The following is a 24,327-nucleotide window of genomic DNA, read 5'->3' as shown; positions in this document are numbered from 1 at the left end:
GAGCAAAAGTATAACCAGTATAATATTAGGAACGGAAGGTAGTAGCGATTACGAACTGGAAAAGAATGGGTATTGAGAAGCAAAAGTTCTAATGATAAAAGCTATAATGAGAGTCTGTGCAATAGACTTGAAAGAATTTGGAATGATCACTTAATTCGGATTGAGTTATCTTACGACAATAGATCATATGTCATTATCGAGATGTCGCCTTATGAGATTCTTGAGGGAAGATAATGTCGATCTCCCTTATGTTAGGATGAAGTTGTAGAGCGTAAGATGCTCGGACCCGCAGTAGTCCAAAGGACCAAGGATATGATAGATCTAATCAGAGGACGGCTGGTAGTAGCCCAAGATGGACATGATAAGTATGTTGATTTGACACGAAAGGATAAAGAGTATGAAATTGGGGACCTAGTAATGTTATAGGTATCCCTTGGAAAGGATTGATGAGGTTCGGAAAGAAAGGAAAGCTAAGTCTACAATTTGTTGGACCCTTGGATATATTAAGACGTTTGGGAAGTTAGCATATGAGCTAGCCCTAACCCCGAACATGTAGCAGGTCGTAACGTGTTTCACGTATCAATGTTAAGGAAGTGTAATTCAGATGCCAGATAAATAGAGGCATATGAGCGCATAGATATGCAACCCGACGTAACCTATATGGAGCAACCAGGAAGGGTTATAGAGTGAAAAGGAACAAGTGCTTAGGAGAAGGATTATCAAACTAGGCAGAGTTTGGTGGTAGAACCACAATGTGGGAAAATTGACTCGAGAGTTAGAAAGTGTAATGCTAAGAAAGTATCCCCATTTGTTTTCTATCTGATTCCGGGACGGAATCCTTTTAAGGAGGGGAGACTGTAATAACCCCAATTTTTGAGAAATTTTGAAACCCTTATGAATAGTGTTTTTGCTGAACGAGAAAACTTTTTATGCCACGCTATGTAGGGGTTCTGTTATTGATCTTATGGGATATTATTAGTACTCTATGTGGTATATAAGTGTATGTAAAGATCGTCAGAATCCAATTCCGAACACTTTGATTTTTCCCGGAAATTCACAAGATACGGAGAGAATTGAGTATAAGGTAACATGATAAAAAGGATTTAAATTAAAGGATTATAGGAGAGGATCATAAAAGGAATATAATATATTGAGAAAGGTTAAGGGAACCTAAGTAATAAGATCCCGGGTATGATCCCTCAAACGATAAACGAGAACGAAAGATAAGCGAACCGTAAAACAAATAAGTGACCAAGAGACAAGCTTGTACAAGAAGCCAGGGATTGTGACATCATCAAACCACAAGGTGTGGACAAGTGGGAGCATTATGACATGTGCAAGGTGACATAGGCATGACAAGAAAGGAAGGAGATGTGGTGACTTTTTAACCACACAAAACCAAGGGCAACTAGGTAATTCACTAAAACAAACAACAAAAATCAACCAACCAAAAGCAAATCAAGCCAAAACACAAAATTCTCTCTTCTTCTTCTTCATGCTCTCGGGTGGTTTTCTTAAAAAATGAAAGTCCAAGCTCCTCCACTTACTATTTAGCAAGGTAATTATCTAAGCTTCCCCATGGATAGTTACATAATTCCTATAAGTTTAAGCTTCTAATTCCAAGCCAATCTTTTTCTATAAATCATGAAAGAAGATGGTGAATAGTGTTTTCAAGAACTAAAATTTGTGTTCTTGAAGTTTTGTTTAGATTAAGCTTGGATAAGGACTTTAAGGTGATTCCAAGCCATTCTCTTGATTCTCCACTCTCCAAGGAAGGTATAAACTACAAACCCTAGCTTTAGTTTTGAGTAATTAGGATTGAATGTGTTTGATTTAGCATATGTGAAGCATGATGCTTGATTGGTTGAAGTTTGGTTGAGTTTGTAGAGATTAGTTGGGTTTGTTGCATTGTTGGAGTTGTAAATCTTGGTAATTAGTTAAAGAACCTAAGTAAAGCTTTTAGTTCATGTGAGGAATAAGTATAAATGGTTAATGTGGATTTGTTGGGGCTGTTATGATGTGGTTTGGAGGGATATTGGTTGTATGATTGATTTGGGGTTGATTTGTGGTTGGTATTGAATGGTTTAAAATTTGGGAAATCGCGTAAACATAGCCGTCGTAACGTCCGATTTTCTGTAGACTGTTTTTGTGCATAACATTAGGACCCGAGAACCCCCTGCTAGATTATGACCACTACCATGTCTAGATAGCTCATGTTACGAGCTTCGTTTTAATATGTAGTTCGTTCGATTCCGATGCACGGTTTAGGAGAAACGACCGTTTCAAGTAACGGCGTTTCGCGAACGAAACTTTTCCCCTCGCCTTACTTTGAAACATAGGTTAAAGACCAAAAAGGGTTAATTAATATATGAAACATTTATGGTAAGTGTGTTAGGCAGTTGGTAAGACACTCGCGAAGGAATCGCTTTAAAACTCGTAAAGGTTAAATTATTAAAAATGGTGGAGCCGAGGGTACCCGAGTGACTTAAGCGAATCAGTGAGCGCAAAACGAGCGTTAGAGTCTAAGTTAGTTAAAGTATAGATTTACAAGTGACTTTGGTTTAATTCCAACTTACTTGTTGCTTATAGGTTACCAGACTCGTCCCGAGCCATTCGTAACCCCCAGTCGCTCAGGCAAGTTTTCTACCCGTTATACTGTTGTTGTGATGTAAATATATGTATATGCATTATCTTGTGATATTGCATGATTGTTATTAGCAAATTTTGCGATATATTGGAGCATGCTAATATGGTATATATGCATGTCTGTTTCGTAATCTGGTTATCTATCTGTTGATTTCAATGCTTATAGTTGCATAATACCTATGCTAGAAATAAGCAAGTAGTTGCGTATACCCTTAGTATAGGGGATAAAAGGTGAACATATTTCTAAATCGGGAGTCGATGTTTCCGAGTATATTATATATATATATTTATTTATATATATATATATATATATATATGGATATAGTTTTTAAAACTATTAATCGAATAAGGTTTATTCAATAACTTTAACTTTATTTTATTATTGAATATTATTTTGAATATTCATTCGAGGACTTATGACTCCTTTTACTTTATTAATGAATATTATTTTGAATATTATTTGAAGGCGTATGACTCCTTTTATTTATTTATCTGAATATTATTTGAATATTCATTCGAGGGCTTATGACTCTTTTATATTATTTATTGAATATTATTTGAATATTCATTCGAAGGCTTATGACTCAGTTTATATTATTTAATGAATATTATTTGAATATTCATTTGAGGATCTATGACTCCGATTATTTGCTGAAATATATTCTTTATTTTATTAAAGAATAAGGTGTTAATAATCAAACTTATTTTCGATTATTCAAATAAAGATAATACTTTCATATAAGTATATCTTTGGTTATTTAATACTCGTTTCAAGTATAAGTTTTAAAAATTCTACTTCAATTATTTTTATAAAAGATTATTCTTTATGGGAATATTATTTAAATAATAATATTCAGTCATTTTCTAAATATTCTAGGGACTGATTTACTTCATTAAATCAGCTTTACTCCAAACACTCTTTAAAGTGTTTTCGAGTCTTCAAAATGATTTTTAAAAGTTAGAGCGGATCCCAAAACTCATTTTTATATTTAAGATCTTCCTTTTAAAGGGGATTTAAATACTCGTTCAAAACCTGGGGAATCCGGCTCTGTGGTGTATTTTATATTCGCAACAAGGTTGCAGTTTTGGTAAATGAATTGATTACTTACCCAACGTTCGGGAAGTAAGTCCATCTATTGAGTCGGCATAAGCAACATGGGCTCAGTGGGCGTCCATGATAGTGTAAGTGGCTCAGTGGGAGTCCATCAAATGCATAAGTGGCTGAGTGGCAGTCCAGCATAGGTCCTAATGCGGCCAGGGTGATGACCAGTGGGGAATTCGTCCATCTACTAGTAGAAAAGGTTACTTATGGGTATCTTTGCCTGATCAGCAAGATATCTGGTTTATGCCAAAATTCTTTTCCTTTCCAAAATTCATTGGATATTTCAAACTCTGTTCATACTTTACATAACAGAGGTTCCAGGAAATGTTTAAGAGATATATATATGTGGATATATATATATCGGGACTAAATAAAGTATCTCGTAACTTTATTTCAGTCAATAATATTTCAAAGATTGAATCTATTCAAATCTTGTCTTGTAGTCTCATCTATGTGATGAACTTTTGAAACTGATTATAACTTGAACGGTGGTAGTTCAAGTAGTATTGGGAAAGATATAAGTATATTGGGGTATTTGGTAACCTCATCTTTTAAACTTATATCTAATTAATAATTGTCTTAGGAATGACAAAGATTTTCAGAAAAACGTTGAAACAAGGTTAGATATATGAGATCACCTTGCAACGATATTTTTTTATACAGTTATACACTGGGACTTTTTGTATATTATGCATGGAAGAGGACTTCCAATATTTTGAAAAGTATATATGTATATATACTGAATATTTTGCGACTTCATCGCATTAAGATATCAAACTTGGTTCATTTCTTTTGACCAAGACTTTCATGAGTATTATGAGTAGGCTCATATATTGTAAATCATTATACATATTATTTTGGTGGGCTTGCTGCTCACCCTTGCTTTATTTCTTCATCACACAACAACAGTTAGGAAAGATGGCCAGACTCCAGCAGACCCCGCACAAGCGCGTGGGAAGCGTCCCGCGTCTTCCCGTTGATGTTGTTGCTGCCATAGCTGCAGAGGTAGATCTATTGTAGATCAGACCATCTACTTTTGAGAATCAATTATGTATAATTATAACTTGTGGCAGATAATGGCAATTAACTGTAAATTTATCAAGTAATCATTTTGGGTTGTAATAACTTTTAAATTGTGGATTCAAAGACTTGTACTTATTTAAATTTCATCTCTGAGACTATAACGGGTTGTGGTGTGTGTTAGTGTGGGGTCACAGCATAAGGTTATTATTATTAATTAAGTGAAGTGATATTGTGGAAAGAAAGACCGTGACGACCCGGATCCTCGACCCCGGATCTGGGGGTGTTACATATACTTTGTAATATTTTACTTGCAAATTATATGGAATTTGCAAGATTATCATTAAAATAATGATATTTGCATAACATGATTTGGAAAATAATATGTTTTGAAATATATTTACGTATTATATTATTTGCAGAACATATATGAACTCCAGGACTCCAATGAAATACTGGACTCCATGGAACTTTACTATATTCATATATATGGGTTTATACTGTTGAAGAGTATAAGATCACGTTGGTGCCTTCCTCTGCCACCTTAAGGTTTTAGTGCAACTGTTTACTTAACATGATATCATAACTCGGTTTAGGGAGAGACTCGGGTTCAAATCCCCCCACTGCATTTATTTAATTTAAATATTTGTTGTTGGTATACAAAGAGGATGAATAGTATTACAACGAGATTTATAATTCTTATAAAAAATTGATTTTTATTTATATTGGGGGTATCTTTAAATAAGATTTTAGTTGCAATATTTGAATATATATGTTATTCAGTTTTATTACTTTTAAATCGCCACTGATTCATGTTTGTGCGTTTTTATAGACGGAGTTCCACATTATATTCCATATTCTTTATTGGGGTAAGTTATTTACCGAGACTGGTGCGAAACTAGGGTGAAAGATTAAAATAACCATTTATAAATCATAAAAATAAAATATCAATATGAGGAAACTGTAGTGAAAATTAACGATTCAAATATACATAGGTTAACTAGTATAATAAACCGTACGAGACACGAGTTATTTTGTAGATTTTTTGTGTTGTAATATGTTTAATTAATTTTTATTGGTAAATTGTGCAACATCTTATATATATATATATCAAATATAAGTTGATTTTTTTTCAATTTGTATGCTTTTATTTAAGACATTACCAACGAACACAATGTTTTCAATATAACTCATTGAGCAAATTACACATGTTCTTATTTGTGTCGTGTGACTTGTGTTTACTGAATAAATACAATGGGGTAGTCACTGTACGTTTAAAACAAAAAGATTAAAATTCAATCCATAAAATATCGTCCATATGTTCACAAAGATTAAAATAAAAACTAACACATATGTTGAAAGTAGAGTTGAGCAAAATTTTTGAGTTTTGGTTAAATAAACTACGAGTATTGAGCCATTTTAATACTAAAGTCACCACTACCTTACAACTACTTTGCTCAATTTCAAAGATTTAAAATGCATAATAAAGTCGTTAAGACTTGTAATCGTAAGATTCAATAAAGTAAAATATACTTAATCGTTAAATAACTTGATTAAAAAAAATATATTAGGTTTTTGAAATTTAACATCTATGTTGATGTTATAATATGCCAATGTCATAATCAATTAACTAAAATTGTCTCAATATCCTTAATTTTTCATCTATTGAACAAAGTAATAATTTTATAAGATGTGAGATAATTGTCAATTTCATAATTTATCAATTTAAATTGGCCTAATTCATCTAATTTTTAACACGTTGAAAAAACTGACCATTCTCACTTTCACAAACTAAAAGAAAGTTGTTGTTCTTTTATATTGTATTAATGAATTTAAATATGAGCACGACAGGATGACTCATGGTTAAGAGTTTATTCTATATCATCCCAGATTCTTGGTTTGACTCTAAATCACCGCGAGAATATCTTAGACCAGATACTCAATTGTAAGGATTTAAGTCCTATTAGTAAAAAAAATGAATCTAAATACAACATTAACATTAAATCTTTTACAATTAATAAAGATAAAGTCACAGGTGCGTGTGTATACATGTAAATTATTGTTTGTTATATTTTGGAGTAAATTATGTTAGTCTCGCTTATTTATAAGCTAAATATCTTTAAATTAGTATATATTTTAATTTTTATTAGCCGATTAATTACTCAAATAACATGCATTAATAATTATACATAAATTACATCTAATAAATAAATTACAATTATTTTTATATAGTCGCAGTAACAATAACAAACAATCCTTATCTAATTTTACTGAACCGAGCATTAATCATGATTGCGACATAAAAATATTATATATTACGAAGACTAACTATTGATATTCACGAGGTTTTTTTCAAGATTTCGAAGAAAAATTTGTCCTAATGTCATCATTCAAATCGTTTTCAAGTTTTTCGTTTATAATTCTAATTATTATTTTTATAATAATTTGATAACATTATTTTCCTAAAAGTAAACATTTTTTAATTTGATAAAATTTTATAAATAGTTTTTTTCTCTTAAGAGAGTGAAACAAAATAGGACATTCATTTCATCTTTTTACAAATTCGTCATAATTGAACAATATTATAATTGTATTTCTCTTTTTAAAAGTAAAATATGAAAAATAAATCGATTTAGCATGTTATCGTAGTTTTAACAAATCGTATGGCAGTCCATGTCATATTATGAATATTTTTTAAAAATTGGGTCAAGTTTCAAAAATAATAATGTACTGCCGATCAAGTTAGTAATTTAATACATATTAACTCCACAAATAACCTAATAATTATGTTTAAAGTTAAATAAAATGTCTCATTATTAAACGACACTCACATATACGTAAGATGAAAAGTACAAGTGCTAATTTTATGTAGTGGTATAAAGATATATTAGTGAATGAGTATACTTAGGTTCAATCCCTATTAACATTTTTTTAAAAAATATAGTAAATACACGGACAAATCTGTCATTTCACGAGAATAAAATGTCAAAATATTTTGATAGCAATATTGGGCTATTATATATAGAAGAGATTGAGTATTGAATATGTACAAGATACACATATCTCAACCGGACCTTGAGTGGAATATGCATAAGCAAACAGTGCTGTCTATATTATGCTAATTTTGAATGAATATTAGAAGTACACATACTATATCTTGGTATATATGTATATACATACAAATATAGCAACATCCGTATCTTTCCACCTTCCTCCATTTTTCTCCTTCAATACCCTAACAAACACCTCTTTCTAGCTTTCTTTCCCAACCCATGGTCCCAATCGCTAGCCACCGTCCTCCTTTATTATAATTTAATTTAACTATATCAAGAATCTTTTTCACAATCCACCTGGTGGATGAACTGGAGTGAAAGATGGCACTTATTATTCAGGGGGGTATTCAATATGGTAAAAATAGCCTATCAACTCATAAATTGATATTCCGGTCTAGTTGGTTGAAAAAATCGTCTCAAAAAACTACGATAGTGATAAGGTTGAGCTTCTTAATAATTATAATGATGTTTGAGAATTATATTTAAAATGATCATGTTATTAAGAGTAAGATATACTGACATTAGTTTTGTTAAAAAATTGGATTTTAGATCATAATTTCCATTATGTTCTTGATGATAATCCTAAAATCTAATGATTGGAAGTTATTCCATAAAATGTGAGCTTAAACTTTCATGGATGGTTTAAGAATTTTTCTTAATGAAATCCATAAAGAATTAGAGTTGAAACTAGTGGCTTGTAAAAGCTTGAAATGGAGAATGTGTCATTTGTCCCACATTGAAAATAAATAAAGTGAGGATTTTAATTATTTGTGATTTAATTTTTTAATTAGAATTAATTTATCAGCCGGGCTGGGTTATTGTTTCTGTTGGGCTTGGTCACTTCGTAAGTGGGTCGAGTCAGATTCAATGAATCTGGACATGTAACTGATAGTAAATATTCATAATTGAAAACATTAAAACTGATTTAATGTGTGGATTAAATACAAAGCTGTTACATTTTATTTAAATTCAAAATCAGCAGTTTTGATTATTAAATGAGTAGTTTTGATTTCTGATATTAAAGTCTATTAATGTCAGGATGGTCAGTTACACTTAGCCTCTACTATAAATAGAGGCCTAAGTTGTTGATAAAATACACCACACGTACATTCTCTTCTTCTCCTCTCCACTCTCTTTTCTCTCTCAAACACAAGTTCTAAGCTGCTGATTTTTCCGGCGACTGAGGTGCTAGTCGAAGTTGGATTTGTTGTTGCTGTGAACATTAAGTCCGGAGCTGTTTTATCCTGGAGGAGGCATTGCAAGCATCCCAACACAGCAGGTGGGGACAATTATCTCTTCAAGAGCAGTCAGGGCTTCAAACAAGGCCTGGCGACTCTGCTGATTACTTTTTTGTTGCATTGTACCTGTCGGCTACCATTGTTTTCTGCTTGTTTATCACTGTGTTAAAGCTATGGTTACTGGTGCACTTTCGTTTCTTTCTTTGTTATTTCTGTTACTGATTTGCATGTTGTTTACCTACATGTTTTAGTTTGTTAACTATTATCTTGGCCTTGACTTGTTAAATATGTTATATAACTGCCTCTATGTTGCTGTAATAGTCAATATTTCCAACATTCTTGAAGAGATAATTAGTTCTGGTGCAACTGCTGGGGTCATTGATTGGACCACTTATAGTTTTCCACAAGCCGTTGAATTAACTGGTTTACCGGAGAAATTCAATGGTGGCATCGACTTTTCTCGCTGGCAGAAAATGATGAAACTGTGGTTGACTATAAAGGGTTTGTGGCCGGTTGTCGAAAATGAGAAACCGGTTATAGATCAAGAAAAGGTTGACATAGTTATTAACCAAATTTTTTGAAAAAATTCAAACCAAACCGAACCTAAATTATAAGGTTTGATTCGGTTTTTTAATTTCGGTTAAATTTTACTCAGCCCTAATAACATTCCTGAGAGTCGAAGGCTTTTGCGAAGTGGGCTGAGAAGGATGGGGTGGCAAGGGAAGCCATTTTGGCTGGTCAAACAAACACTTTGTTTGATGTTTATTCTTCTGATGCCTACTCCTCAAAACTCTTATAGGAGAAGCTGGACCAGACACATAATACTGACTCACAAGGTCTGAAAAATTATTCCGTGGCAAGGTTCCTTGAGTTCAAGCTGGTGGACAATAAGTCCATGACTGAGCAAGTGCATGAGTTTGAGATGATAGTGCATGCTTTAAAGGAGTCTGAAATGGAGCTCCCTGATAAGTTCAAGGTTATGAGCGTGATTGAAAAGCTCCCGAAGTCTTGGGAAGAGTTCTCTCTCTCCCTGAAAAGACAGAAAGGAGAGATCAGCTGGACCAACCTTATGCTGGACATCTCGGTCCAAGAATAATACAAGTCCAAATAAGGACATGTGATGCCAACTGAGCACGGTACCTCTAAGGTAAATGTAGTAACTATAGGACATAAAAGGAAGGTTGTTGCTAAGAAGTTAATAGTAATAAACCTAAGAATGACAAGGAAAAGGCCAAGAAACCCAAGGAAAACAAACCATGTTGGTCTTGTGGGCATGTTGGGCACTGGAGTAAGGACTGCCCTACAAAGAAAGCAAAAAAAACCGAGGTGGTAGCGCAAGCGAATGCTGTACTTGGAACTGCAAGTGGGCCTGTAGCGAACATGGTCGTTGGTGAGGCTACGACTTCTGAAACAAATGTTGACCGGTATGTATCCTACAACCCTGTAATATTTTCTACCTATTTGTCAAATGAATGGTTGATAGATACTAGATCTAATGTGCATATTTGTACTGATATTAGTTTATTTGTATCTTATCAATATAGTCATAGCTTGACTGTGAAGATGGGGAATGCTAGTGCCGCTCAAGTACTTGGAATAGGAAACGTGGATATGAAGTTCCTGTTGTGTATATGTGTGTACTTGATGATTTTATTAACAAAACACCTTGGTAGATTTTACTTAGTGAAAAATGTAGCACTCGACGGATAAGGATTATAGTCCCGACGGATAACTCAATATAGTCCCGACGGATGATGATTTATTATCCATCGAGTGAGTAGCTTATGTAACAATAAGTCTGTAGCACATTTCTGCATACACATTATTTAGATTCTATAGTAGTACTCAAGTCATGTTGACTTTAACTAGATATGCAGAATGGGTTGATTAATTGTACATAGATGATGTCTTGTAATTCTGCATAAATGAAATGAAGTCAAGTGTCAGATTGCTACCCGACGGATAAACAACAATGCCATTCGACGGATGATCAACAAGACAAACCGACGGATGATCATGAACTCGACGGATGATCATGAACTCGACGAATAAAGAATTCAAACATCTGTTGACAGTGACAACACAATCACATGCATCGAGTGTATGCAAATGGAATGTGGAAGCATATTCAACTGGGTTTTAGAGAACAAAGAAGCATTTCCATTTCCATGCTATTATGAAGATATTAAAATATGCTGGAATAGAGTAATGAAGTAGCATAGTATTAGACTTGATAATTTTTGTTTTATTATCTTGTCTTATTGCTTTGTAATCTTGGTGATATAAAAACCAAGAAGTAGCAAATAGAACAATCAACTAAGCAACCAAGAGAGAAACATTTTTAAGCTGTATTCTTAGCATTTCTCTACAATCTTAGTTGTTGTCAATTTGTAAGCAGCTGTGAGCTAATTGCTACACAGAGTTCTCTTGATATATTATATATCTCTGGTGGATACATTCAAATCCACCAGAAAGTTTTTAAAGACTTGTGTTTTGATTCATTTCAAGTTATTATTCCGCACTCTGCAAATCAATTCACACTGATATATATATATATATATATATATATATATATATTTAAGTTAGAACAATTTTATTTGAGAAAAAGTTTCAAGAATTCCGTTTAACCCCCCTTCTGTAATTCTTGTTGCATTGTTAAGGGACTAACAATTGGTATCAGAGCAAGCTCTTGATAAACAAAGAGTTTAAAGATCACAACAAAACAACAAGATGAACAAGAAGGATGTTGGAGTCAAGATTCCTTTTCTGTATAAAGATAATTACCATCACTGGAAGGTAAAGATGCATCTTCATTTACTTTCTCAAGATGAGGCCTATGTAGATTGCATAGAAAGAGGCCCTCATGTACCAATGAGAGCTGCAACTGGAAATGAGCCATCTCTCCCCAAGCCAAGGCATGAATGGTCTGACCCTGATATTGAACAAGTCAGGAAAGATAAGAAGGCCATGAATATCCTGTTCAATGGAGTTGATGGTGATATGTTTGACAACATAATCAATTACAAAACTGCCAAGGATGTTTGGGATATTATACAGATTATCTGTGATGGCACTGAGCAAGTTAGATAAAATAAGATGCAGCTACTGATTCAGCAATATGAGCATTTTCATAGTGAAGAAAGTGAGTCTGTCACTGACATCTTTAGTAGGTTTCAAAAACTACTAAATGCTCTGAAGTTGCATGGAAGGGTCTATCAGACAAAAGACTCCAATCTGAAGTTCCTTAGATCTCTTCCAAAGGAATGGAAACCTATGACAGTCTCATTGAGAAATTCTCAAGATTACAAGGAGTTTACCTTGGAGAGACTGTATGGCATCCTGAAAACCTATGAGCTTGAAATAGAGCAAGATGAGAGTATGGAGAAAGGAAAGAAGAAAGGAGGATCCATTGCACTAGTTGCTGAGTTAGAAAAAGAGAAGGAGATGATGATGGAAGCTGTTGAATCAACTTCAAAGGTCTGTGAAAACAAGGGCAAGGGGCTGGCACCAGAAAATGAAGATTCTTTGATCCAAGATGACATGGAAGATATTGATGAACATCTAGCATTTCTTTCCAGAAGATTTTCCAAGCTCAAGTTCAAGAAGAACTTTGGAGCAGCTAAGCCAAATAGAAACATGGTGGATAAATCAAAATTTAAGTGTTTCAAATGTGGCTTGGCAGGGCACTTTGCCAGTGAGTGTAGAAAGTCAGATTCCAACAAAAAGAAGTTTGAGCCTGTGGATTATAAACAGAAATATTTTGAGCTGCTCAAATAAAAGGAAAGGGATTTCATTACACAAGAAAATGACTGGGCTGCAGATGGTCTGGATGAGGATGTCAGCTATGTCAATCTAGCCCTAATGGCCAAGTCTGATGAAACAAAGACAAGTTCTTCAAGTAATCAGGTAATCACCACTAACCTTGCACATTTATCTAAAGCTGAGTGTAATGATGCTATAAATGACATGTCTACAGAATTATATCATTTGCGTGTCACACTTAAGTCTCTCACTAAAGAAAATGCTAAAATCAAAGAAAACAATTTGTTTTTAAGTGAGAGGAATAATGTGCTAGAGTCTCAGTTCATTGAATTTGAAAAATTAAGAATTGAGTGTAAAATTGCTAAGGATGAATTAACTGAGTCCTTGAAGAAAGAAGAGATCTTGAAGAAGCAGTTTGAACGTGAACATGAGGTGATTAAGGCATGGAAAACATCTAGAGATGTTCATGCTCAAATCACCAAAGTTCAAGGGATTGAGTCCTTTTGTGATGCATCCTGGAAGAAGAACAAGGAGAAGCTGGAATCCAATTTGGTGGAAGGATTGCTAACAGATGTAGACTCGACAGATGATGAGGGTCATCCGTCGGATAGCAAAAAGGGTTATCCGTTGAGTGACATAAATTCTCATCCGTCGATTGTGAGCAAGCCTGTGAGTAAAGCCAAGCTTGTCAAGTTAAATGAGAGATATGGATCAGTTTCCAAAAATTTTGTTCCAGGTGAATCTAGTCAAGTGAAGAAGGAGAAGAAGGCTAATGTTGGTCATATGACTGTCAAGCAATTGAGTGACAGACTTGAAAAGATTGAGGTTAAAACAGAGGCTAAAAGGAAAAATAATAGAAATGGTAAAGTAGGGATTAACAAACATAATAACTACACACCTGATAAATATGCTCCTAGAAAAATCTGTGTCAAGTGTGGTAGTGTAAATCATTTGTCTGTTAATTGCAAATCCGCCATGCCTACTTCCAGATCTATGCCACCTCACTTTCCCAACATGAATGCCATGCCTCCTATGCCTATGAATGCTATGTCTACACATAATATGAATGCACAGTTTTCTAATATGCCATTTGCACCTAATCCTTATTATGCTGCATTTAGTATGCCACAAATGCCAATTAGCATGCCTTACTGGAATAACATGTTCACTAATAGCATGCCATTCCCTGTTAATCATAATATGCATGATAATTCTGCTGTAATGAATGGTTTCAAAGGTTCAACTCAAATGACTAAGGATGAATCTGATATCCCCAAGTCAAATGAGATCAAACCTAAGAAACAGAAAAAGAAAGCTAACAAGGCAGGACCCAAGGAAACTTGGGTACCAAAATCAACTTGATTTGATTTTGATGTGTGCAGGGAACAAAAAGAATCTATGGTACTTGGATAGTGGTTGTTCAAGACACATGACTGGTGATTCTACCCTGCTCACAGAGTTCAAGGAGAGAGCTGGACCTAGTATTACTTTTGGAGATGACATCAAGGGTTAGACTGTGGGATATGGCTTGATTTCAAAAGACAATGTCATTATTGAGGAAGTTGCCTTAGTGGATGGTCTCAAGCATAATTTGCTGAGTATCAGCCAGCTTTATGATAAAGGAAATTCAGTAACTTCAACTCAGAAGCCTGTGTTGTGACTAACAAGAGGAGCAACAAAGTGGTTCTCACTGGTGTGAGAAAAGGAAATGTGTACCTAGCTGACTTCAACTCATCAAATGCAGAATCTGTTACTTGTCTTCTCAGCAAAGCAAGTCAGGATGAAAGTTGGTTATGGCACAAGAAGCTATCTGTAACACCCCCAAATCTGGGGTCGGGGATCCGGGTTGTCACGAGTTCCATTTCCCTTAATAACACCCAATCTTAATAAACAATCAACTACTCTGTACTGTGACCCCACAATAAACACACACACCACAAGTTATAGTCTCAGAGATGAATATCCAAAAGTAACACAAGTCATTTTATTCCAAAATTATATGCCATTACACCTTAAAAGGGTTTCTGAATAGATTTACATTTCTTTGCCATTATTACAATTGATAAAGATACATAAGTCTGGTACATCAAAAGTTGAAAGCCTAGCCTATTGGTAGTTCCTACCTCAGCTACAGCGATATCAACGCCTATAGGAAACTGCGGAACGTTTCCTATCCGCTCGCGAATTGGGAGCTGGGTCCTGTTCATCTTTTCTATCTGTTGTTGTGTGATGAAAGAAGAAAGCAAGGGTGAGCAGTAAGCCCACCAAAATAATATGTATAATGATTAACAATATATGAGCCTTCTCATAGTACTCATGAAAGTCTTGGTCAAAAGAAATGGACCAAGTTTGATATCTTAATGCGATGAAGTCGCAAAATATTCAGTATATATACATATATACTTTTCAAAATCTTGGAAGTCCTCTTCCATGCATAATATACACAGAGTTCCAGTTTATAACTGTATAAAACTATCGTTGCAAGGTGATCTCATATATCCAACCTTGTCTCAACGTTTTTCTGAAAATCTTTGTCATGCATAAGATAATCATTAACTAGATATAAGTTTAAAAGATGAAGTTACAAGATACTCCAATATACTTATATCTTTTCCGAATACTACTTGAACTACCACCGTTCAAGTTATAATTAGTTTCAAAAGTTCATCACACTGATGAGACTACAAGATAAGAATTGAATAGATTCAATCTTTGAAATATCATTATAAATAATGAAGTTACGAGATACTTCATTAAGTCCTGATATATATATACACACATATGTATATATATACATTTCATACACTCCTTGAAAACCTCTGTTATGAAAATTATAAACAGAGTTGCAATATCCAATGAATTTGGAAAGGAGAAAACCTTGGCATAAACCTGATATCTTGCTGATCAGGCAAATATACCAATAAGTAACCTTTTCTACTAGTAGATGGATGAATCCCCCACCGGTCATCACCCTGGCCACATAAGGACCTTGTGCTGGACCGCCACCCGGCCTCTTACGCGTTGATGGACTGCCACCCAACCACTTACACTTTGATAGACCGTACCCCGGCCTGTCGCTTATGCCGACTCAATTAGATGGACTTACTTCCCGAACGTTGGGCAAGTAATCAAATTGTTTTCTCAAAACAGCAACCACGTTGCGAATGTAAAATACACCACAGAGCCGGATCCCCAGGTTTTGAGCGAGTATTTAAATCCCCTTTGAAAGGAAGATCTTAAATATAAAAATGAGTTTTGGGGTCCACTCTAACTTTAAAAATCATTTTGAAGACTCGAAAACATTTTTAAGAATGTTTGGAGTACTGCTGATTTATTAAAATAAATCAGTCCCAATATATTTAGAAAATATCTGAATATTATTATTTAAATAATATTCCCATAAAGAATAATCTTTATAAAAATAATTGAAGTAGAAGTTTTAAAACTCATACTTGAAATAGATATTAAATAACCAAAGATATACTTATACGAAAGTATAATCTTTATTTGAATAATCGAAAATAAGTTTGATTATCGAAACATTATTCTTTAATAAAATAAAGAATATTATTAAATAATAAGCGGAGTCATAATACCTCGAATGAATATTATAAATAATATTCATTAAATAAAATAAACGGAGTCATACATCCTCAAAGGAATATCCAATTAATAATCATTAAATAGAATAAACAGAGTCATAAGTCCTCAAATGAATATTCAAATAATATTCATTAAATAAAATAAAGTTATCGAATAAACCTTATTCGATCAATAGTTTTGAAAACTATATCCATATATATATAAATATATATATAATATACTCGGGAACATCGACTCCCGGTTTAGAAATATGTTCACCTTGGGGTCCCCTTTTCTAAGGGTATATGCAAATTACCGCTTATCTCTAGCATAGGTATTATGCAACTAATAAGCATTTGAACCAACAGATATATATCAAGATTACGAAACAGACATGCATATATACCATATCACATGCTCCAATATATCGCAAGAATTTGCTAATAACAATCATGCATTTATCACAAGATAATGCATATACACATATACATCACAACAATAGTATAACGGGTAGAAAACTTGCCTGAGTGCTCCCGGATAGACTTAAGCTTAGAGTGGGTCCGATAACCTATGAACAACAACATAAGTCGGAATTAAACCCCGGTCACTTAAGAAACTAGACTTTAACCATTTAGAGTCCTAACGTTCGCTTTCGCGCTTAACGATTTACTTAAGTCGCTCGAATACCCTCGGCTCCACCATTTTTAATAAATTAACCATTAAGAATTTTAAAGCTATTCTTTCGTGAGTACCTTACCAACTGACTAATCCACTTAACATAATTGTTTCATTCCCCAATTAGTCCTTTAAGGTCTTTAACCTATGTTTCAAAGTAAGGCGAGGGGTAATGATTCGTTCGCGAAACGTCGTTACTTAAAACGGCCGTTTCTCCTAAACCGTACATCGGAATCAAACGAACCACATATCAAAACGAAGCTCGTAACATGAAATATCTAATCATGGCAATGGTCAGAACCTATCAGTGAGTTCACGGGTCCTGATGTTAAGAACAAAAGCAGTCTAAGGTAAATCGGGCATTACGACGGCTATGTTTACGCGATTACCAATATTTATACCACTCCAATTCCTTACCAATTCACTACAAACCACCCAACCATCAACAATACATCAAAAACAACTTAGATCAAGGCAAAGTCAGTCCATAATCTCAAGGTTTTCCAACTTATTCAACCACAAACATGATCTACTAACCATAACTTAAGATTCATTAACCATTAACCAAGATTCATATCCAAAATCACCACAAATCCAACCAAACTATCTAACATACATGGATCTTGCTATACATACATGGATATTTCTATATATACATTAATCCATCCATAAACTCATCAAAACTCAAAGTTCAAACTATAAGTTAAAGGCGAAAGTTGTTTATACCTCCTTGAAGCTTCCTAACACAACCCAAGAGCTTTGAATGCCTAAAAGAACCTTGATCCTTGCTTGTATAACCTTAACATTTCATAAAAATGAAGAAAACTAACATTAGTTCTTGAAAGTTACTATTCATCATCACTTTTGATGATTTTTTTGCCTAGGTTAAGAATGGAATTTGGCTTCCAAACTTCTACCATGCATTCACTAGTAGGTAAGGAAGCTATGGTAATTACCTCGTGATTTTAGAGCAAGAGAAGCTAAGATTTGGTTTTTGAAGAAAACCAACCGAGAGTTTAGGTGGGGAGAAGAAGAAAGCTTGCTTGATTCTTGAATTCTAAAGTTTGTGAAATGATTTGCTTGGCTAGGATTAATCCTTGGTAAATATTTTCCTTTAACTTTAATAAAGTGATGACATCACCTCCATTACATCATCACAAGGACACTTGTCCAAACCTTATGGTTGGATGATGTCACAACCCACTAATCCCATCTGATTAGTGCTTAATTACTTGGCTAATGGTCGTTATCTGTTTTACGGTTCGCTTAGCTTTCGTTCTCGTTTATCGTTTGAGAGATCATACCCGGGATCTTATTACTTGGGTTCCCCTAAACCTTTCTCAATATTTTATATTCCTTTTATGATCCTCTCTTATAATCCTTGAATTTAAATCCTTTTAATCATGTTACCTTATACTCAATTCTTTCGGTATCTGGTGGATTTTCGGGAAAAATCAAAGTGTTCGGATTTGGATTCTGACGATCTTTACATACACTTATATACCACATAGAGTACTAATAATATCTCAGAAGATCAATAAAAGAACCCATACATAGTGTGGTATGAAAAGTTTTCTTATTCAGCATAATCAGCAAAATCACTATTCATAAGGGTTTCAAAAAAATTCCAAAAATTGGGGTTATTACACTATCCCATTTAAACTTCAAGACCATGAATGAACTAGTAAAGAAAGAACTGGTTAGAGGCATTCCTCAAGTGGAGTTTTCTAAGGATGGATTGTGTGATGCCTGTCAAAAAGGAAAGCAGATCAAAACATCATTCAGGAAGAAGCTTGATTTAACAATTGAAGAACCTTTGCAACTGCTACACATGGATTTGTTTGGACCAGTCAATGTGTTGTCCATTTATAGGAAAAGATTTTGACTAGTAATTGTAGATGATTTCTCAAAGTTCTCTTGGACATATTTCCTAAAGTCTAAAGATGAGGCTAGTGAAATCATCATCAATCACATAAGGCAAGTCAATAATCATCCTGATTTCAAAGTAAGAAGAATCAGGAGTGACAATGGAACTGAGTTCAAGAATTCTGCCATGAGAGCATTTTGTGAAGAAAATGGAATTTTGCATGAGTTTTCAGCAGCAAGAACTCCACAACAGAATGGAGTAGTGGAAATGAAGAATATATCACTTATTGAAGCTGCCAGGACAATGCTTGAAGAATCTAAATTATCAACATATTTCTGGGCTGAAGCTGTAAATACTGCATGCTACACTCAGAATATTTCTCTGATTAATCAAGCAAAATGCATGACTCCCTATCAATTGTTCAAGAACAAGAAGCCAATTCTAAATTTTCTTCATGTCTTTGGTTGTAAATGTTATATCTTGAGAAATCAAACTGATCAGAATGGGAAGTTTGATGCGAAAGCAGATGAAGGAATTTTTGTTGAATATGTTGTTGGTAAAGCATATAGAGTCTACAATCTAAGAACCAAACATTGTTATGGAATTAATACATGTTGTGTTTGATGATAAAAAGATTGAAGGACTGCAAGATGGAGACTACCATGAGAGCCTCAAATTTGACAATGTGGAGATGGTTAGTGATGACAGTAATGATGAAAGTGATCAAGAAACAGTATCAAAGGATAATGCAGAAAAATCTACTACCAGTGAAGCACAAAATTCAACATCTGTCGAGTTGCATAATGCTTCATTCATCGAGAGACAATCTGCCTTATCCGTCGGTACTCAAAATTCACCATCCGTCGGGTTATCAAAAGGAGCTGGGAGTCAGGATAGATCACTTACAGAAAGTTCCCCTCTCTCAAATCAAAGATCCATTAACTCAGGGGGAGTTTCTAACAATCAAAACTCAATCACACATCAAGACAACAATGAGGCATCTTCATCTAGAACTAATCTACCTCAACAAAGAAAATGGACAAAAGATCACCCCTTTGAGCTCATCATTGGTGATGTATCTTCTAGAGTTCAAACAAGGAGAGAAACTCAAGAAGAATGTCTGTACAACAGCTTTTTATCAAAGGAAGAACCAAAGAAGGTAGAAGAAGCTTTGTTGGATCCTGATTGGATTTTAGCTATGCAGGAGGAGCTAAACTAATTTGAGAGGAATAAGGTATGGAAGCTGGTGCCCAAGCCTAGAGGAAAGAATCCAATTGACACCAAATGGGTATTCAGAAACAAGATGGATGAAAATGGCATAGTAGTCAGGAACAAAGCTAGATTGGTTGCTAAGGGCTATTGTAAACAAGAAGGAATAGATTTTGATGAAACACTTGCTCCTGTTGCAAGACTTGAAGCCATCAGAATCCTCTTAGCCTATGCAGCCCATGCCAATTTCAAGGTCTATCAAATGGATGTCAAAAGTTCCTTTCTGAATGGAGACTTGGAGGAGGAAGTCTATGTTAGTCACCCTTCTAGTTTTGAAGATCCAATTTTTCCAGAATATGTCTACTATCTTTTGAAAGCACTTTATGGACTGAAGCAAGCACCTAGAGCCTTGTATGACACTTTATCAAAGTTCCTTTTGGAAAATCACTTCACAAGAGGTACTGTAGATAAAACTTTATTCTTTAGAAATGTTAATGGCTCTAGTATACTTGTTCAAATTTATGTAGATGACATTATTTTTGGCTCTATAGATGAAAAACTTTGCAAAAAGTTTGCCAAATTGATGCAGAGTAAGTATGAAATGAGTATGATGGGAGAACTAACTTACTTTCTTGGTTTGCAAGTTAAGCAAGTTAGTGATGGAATATTCATTAGTCAAACTAAATACATTTATGATCTTTTAAAGAAGTTTGATCTAATGGATTGCACATCTGCAAAAACTCCCATGGCCACTGCAACTAAGCTTGAATTAAACACTGCTGAAAAGTCTGTGGATATTTCAAGTTATAGGGGCATGGTTGGCTCACTTCTGTACCTAACAGCTAGTAGGCCAGATATAATATTTGCTACATGTTTATGTGCTAGATTTCAGGCTGATCCTAGAGAATCTCACTTAGTAGCTATTAAGAGAATTTTCAGATATCTCAAGGGAACACCAAAACTTGGCATTTGGTACCCTAGAGATTCTGGTTTTGATCTAACTGGTTATTCAGATGCAGATTATGTAGGCTATAAAATTGATAGAAAAAGTACAACATGAACTTGTCAATTTCTAGGAAATAAGCTTGTGTCCTGGTTCAGTAAAAAAACAAAATTCAGTTTCTACCTCTACAGCTGAAGCTGAATATATTGCTGCTGGCAGTTGCTGTGCACTTATTTTGTGGATGAAAAATCAATTGCTAGACTATGGTATGCAAGTTGAGAGGATTCCTATTTTCTGTGATAACACAAGTGCAATTGCCATCATTGAAAATCCAGTACAACATTCAAGGACAAAGCACATAGACATCAAGTTCCACTTTATAAGGGAACATGTAATGAATGGTACTGTGGAACTACATTTTGTTCCAAGTGAAAAGCAACTTGCAGATATTTTTACCAAGCCACTGGATGAATCCACCTTCTCAAGGTTGGTAAGTGAGTTAGGTATGCTTAATTATTCTTAAATCTTTTTAGATAATTTGCAGATTGTTATGCAGCCAGAAATTTAATTGATTTTTCAGTCTAAGATGGAATTTTGGCTAAGTTAAAATTTACATCTCGACGGATGATCTTTATCCATCGAGTTTGATCATCCGTCGGAATATTTCTTGTAAATAAAAATCAATTATTTTTCTGGAATATTTTATAACTCGACGGATAATAGTTTATCCTCATCCATCGAATTCTCTTAATCTTAGCCGTTAATTTCCTGAGCATTATCCATCGAGTATACTTACAGTGTGTAAGCATAGCACGATGGATAATTGATGGAATTTTTACAGTTTATTTTTTAAACGGCTATTTTAGGCAATTTTCATTGGTTACTTTATTTTACTTTATTATTTTTGACAGTTATTTTTGAGATAGTATAAAAGCTTATTTCATTTCGATTGCTTTTCTTTTATCATTCTCAAATTATCTGCTCTAAATTCTCTCTTTCTCAAAAGCAATTAGCATCTCTATCTCTGCAATTTCCACTCTCTAAAAATGGCACCAGTAGTCAAGATCATGTCATAAACTGGATACATCTATGAGAAGAACAACTTCACGGCTCTAGTGAACAAGGGGATTCAACATTCAAATGACTACCATAAAATGATGGATTTTGTGAAGAACTGCAAACTCAGCTATGCAATGCTAGAATCACCCACCATCTTCTGTAAGGTTGTTGAAGAGATGTGGACTACTGCTTCATACAACTCGACAGATAAGACCATCACACTCACCATTAAAGGTAAGGAATTCTGTATTAATAGTGATGTTATCAGAGCATGTTTCAAGATTCTTGATAATACTGTGACCTCACCACACACAGACACTGATATAGTTAATATGCTTAATTCCATGAACTATGCTCTTTCTACTTCTAAGTTAAGTGACATTAGGAGATTGGGTCTTAGGAAGGAATGGAGTTTCGTGTGTGATGTAGTGACCAAGGTCTTTTCTGGTAAAATCAGTAATTTTGATTCTGTCAAAATTTCCATGCTTAACTTGCTTTACATGCTAGTTACAGATAAGTTCTTTAATTTCAGTAATCTTGTTTTGTTTGAGTTGGGATTTAGGAGAGTTGAATAAGAGGGGTAAAATGTTTATTGTAACGCCCCCAAATCCGGGGTCAGAGGATTTGGTCGTCACGATAAAACCTCAATCCAAATTAACATGTTAAATCAATAAATAAATGCCAGCGGAAGATATTTAGCATAAATGACCCAACTAATCCAAGATCTTTTAAGGTTACAGTTTTAGAAACAAGATATCCAAATTCCACAAATAAATTTTCTCTTTCTTTTAACACTCTTTTCAACAAATCTCAATCTCAAAGCTAAACCCCCTAGTATAACTTCGAAGATAAGTATACTAGGCCCAACTATAAAATAACATATTTATAATATAATATAAATAAATTTACATAATAAAACTTATACTAGCCCGCAAACCCTGGACCAACCACCTTCCAAGAGCTTCTTCTTTGCTTCCTTAAATTACGCAGCTAAACAGCGCAAGCTAATCCTCACTGGAGGTTAAATTTAAAAACATGCAAGTATGAGCGGAAGAAATGCTCAGCAAGATCATTATAACGAATATAGGGTCGTTTTGATATAAAACCGACATCTGCATTAGAGCAGAACATTTCAAAATCATAATTGCTGAATCATAAAATTTTAGTTGAGGAATCCCATAATTGATTCCTTAATTGTATTCAAAATCATTTTGATATTTTTGAGCGAAATGCTTCAGCAATACCTTAAATCTTGACGAGAATAAAACTTGTAAAACAGTGTTTACGGAAATATCGTAAACCACAATAACATGAAACAATGATTATGGATTGAATCATAAACTTTACTCAAAATCGATCTCTTGAAATTAATACTTATTTTGCTGTCATATCAAATTAGATATCAATACGAACTTTGATGCTCACAATATTCCATACTGAAGTCAACATCAATCATCTATATTAATACCACCTTTGATATTTAACAACAACATAAGTATCAGCAAAATCAGAAACTGAATCAAAACCATAATTCACTTTTAATCCAAAACAGAATCAATACTTTTAATCCAAAACAGAATCAGTTGATAAATCATTTATTCTATGATTATCAAAATAATTTAGAAAACCATATTTTAGATTGGAACCAATAACATTTCATGTTGTTCCCGATGATCAGTCGCGAAACAACACCGGTATCCCGCATCCATACCGTAAATATAGGTACTACCCGTATCCCGAAGACATATGGTACCTATAGGGCACCAGAAAAGGCATAACTAGCCTTGAAAGATATTACAGCTGGACCGATATCTCGATCACCTACGCTGTAACCAATAACCAGTAACCAGTAACCATTCTAACCTTAAAAACCTTTTTATTGAAAAAGGAGCCGAATCCTTCGACATCATAAATAATTTTTATTCCCCATTCACTTGGGCAGGAATACTCGCAACAAAATCATATTTCTCAAAATCCAAAACATTTATAAATCCGGTAATTTGATAAGTAAAATCACATAGCTATTCTGAACATAGAATAGCAGAAGAATACTTATATAAACAGAATCATTTAATTCGGCGATATGTAAAACAGTTATCTATTCCGAACTGAGAATAGGGAAAACAATACTTGCATAATGGGATTCAAAATAAATATCACTTGAACAATAA

The sequence above is a fragment of the Apium graveolens genome, chromosome 10, assembly GCF_009905375.1.
Source record: "Apium graveolens cultivar Ventura chromosome 10, ASM990537v1, whole genome shotgun sequence".
Classification (NCBI taxonomy): Eukaryota; Viridiplantae; Streptophyta; class Magnoliopsida; order Apiales; family Apiaceae; genus Apium; species Apium graveolens.
The sequence above is the reverse complement of the archived record's forward strand: the minus strand, read 5'-3'. Positions refer to the sequence as shown.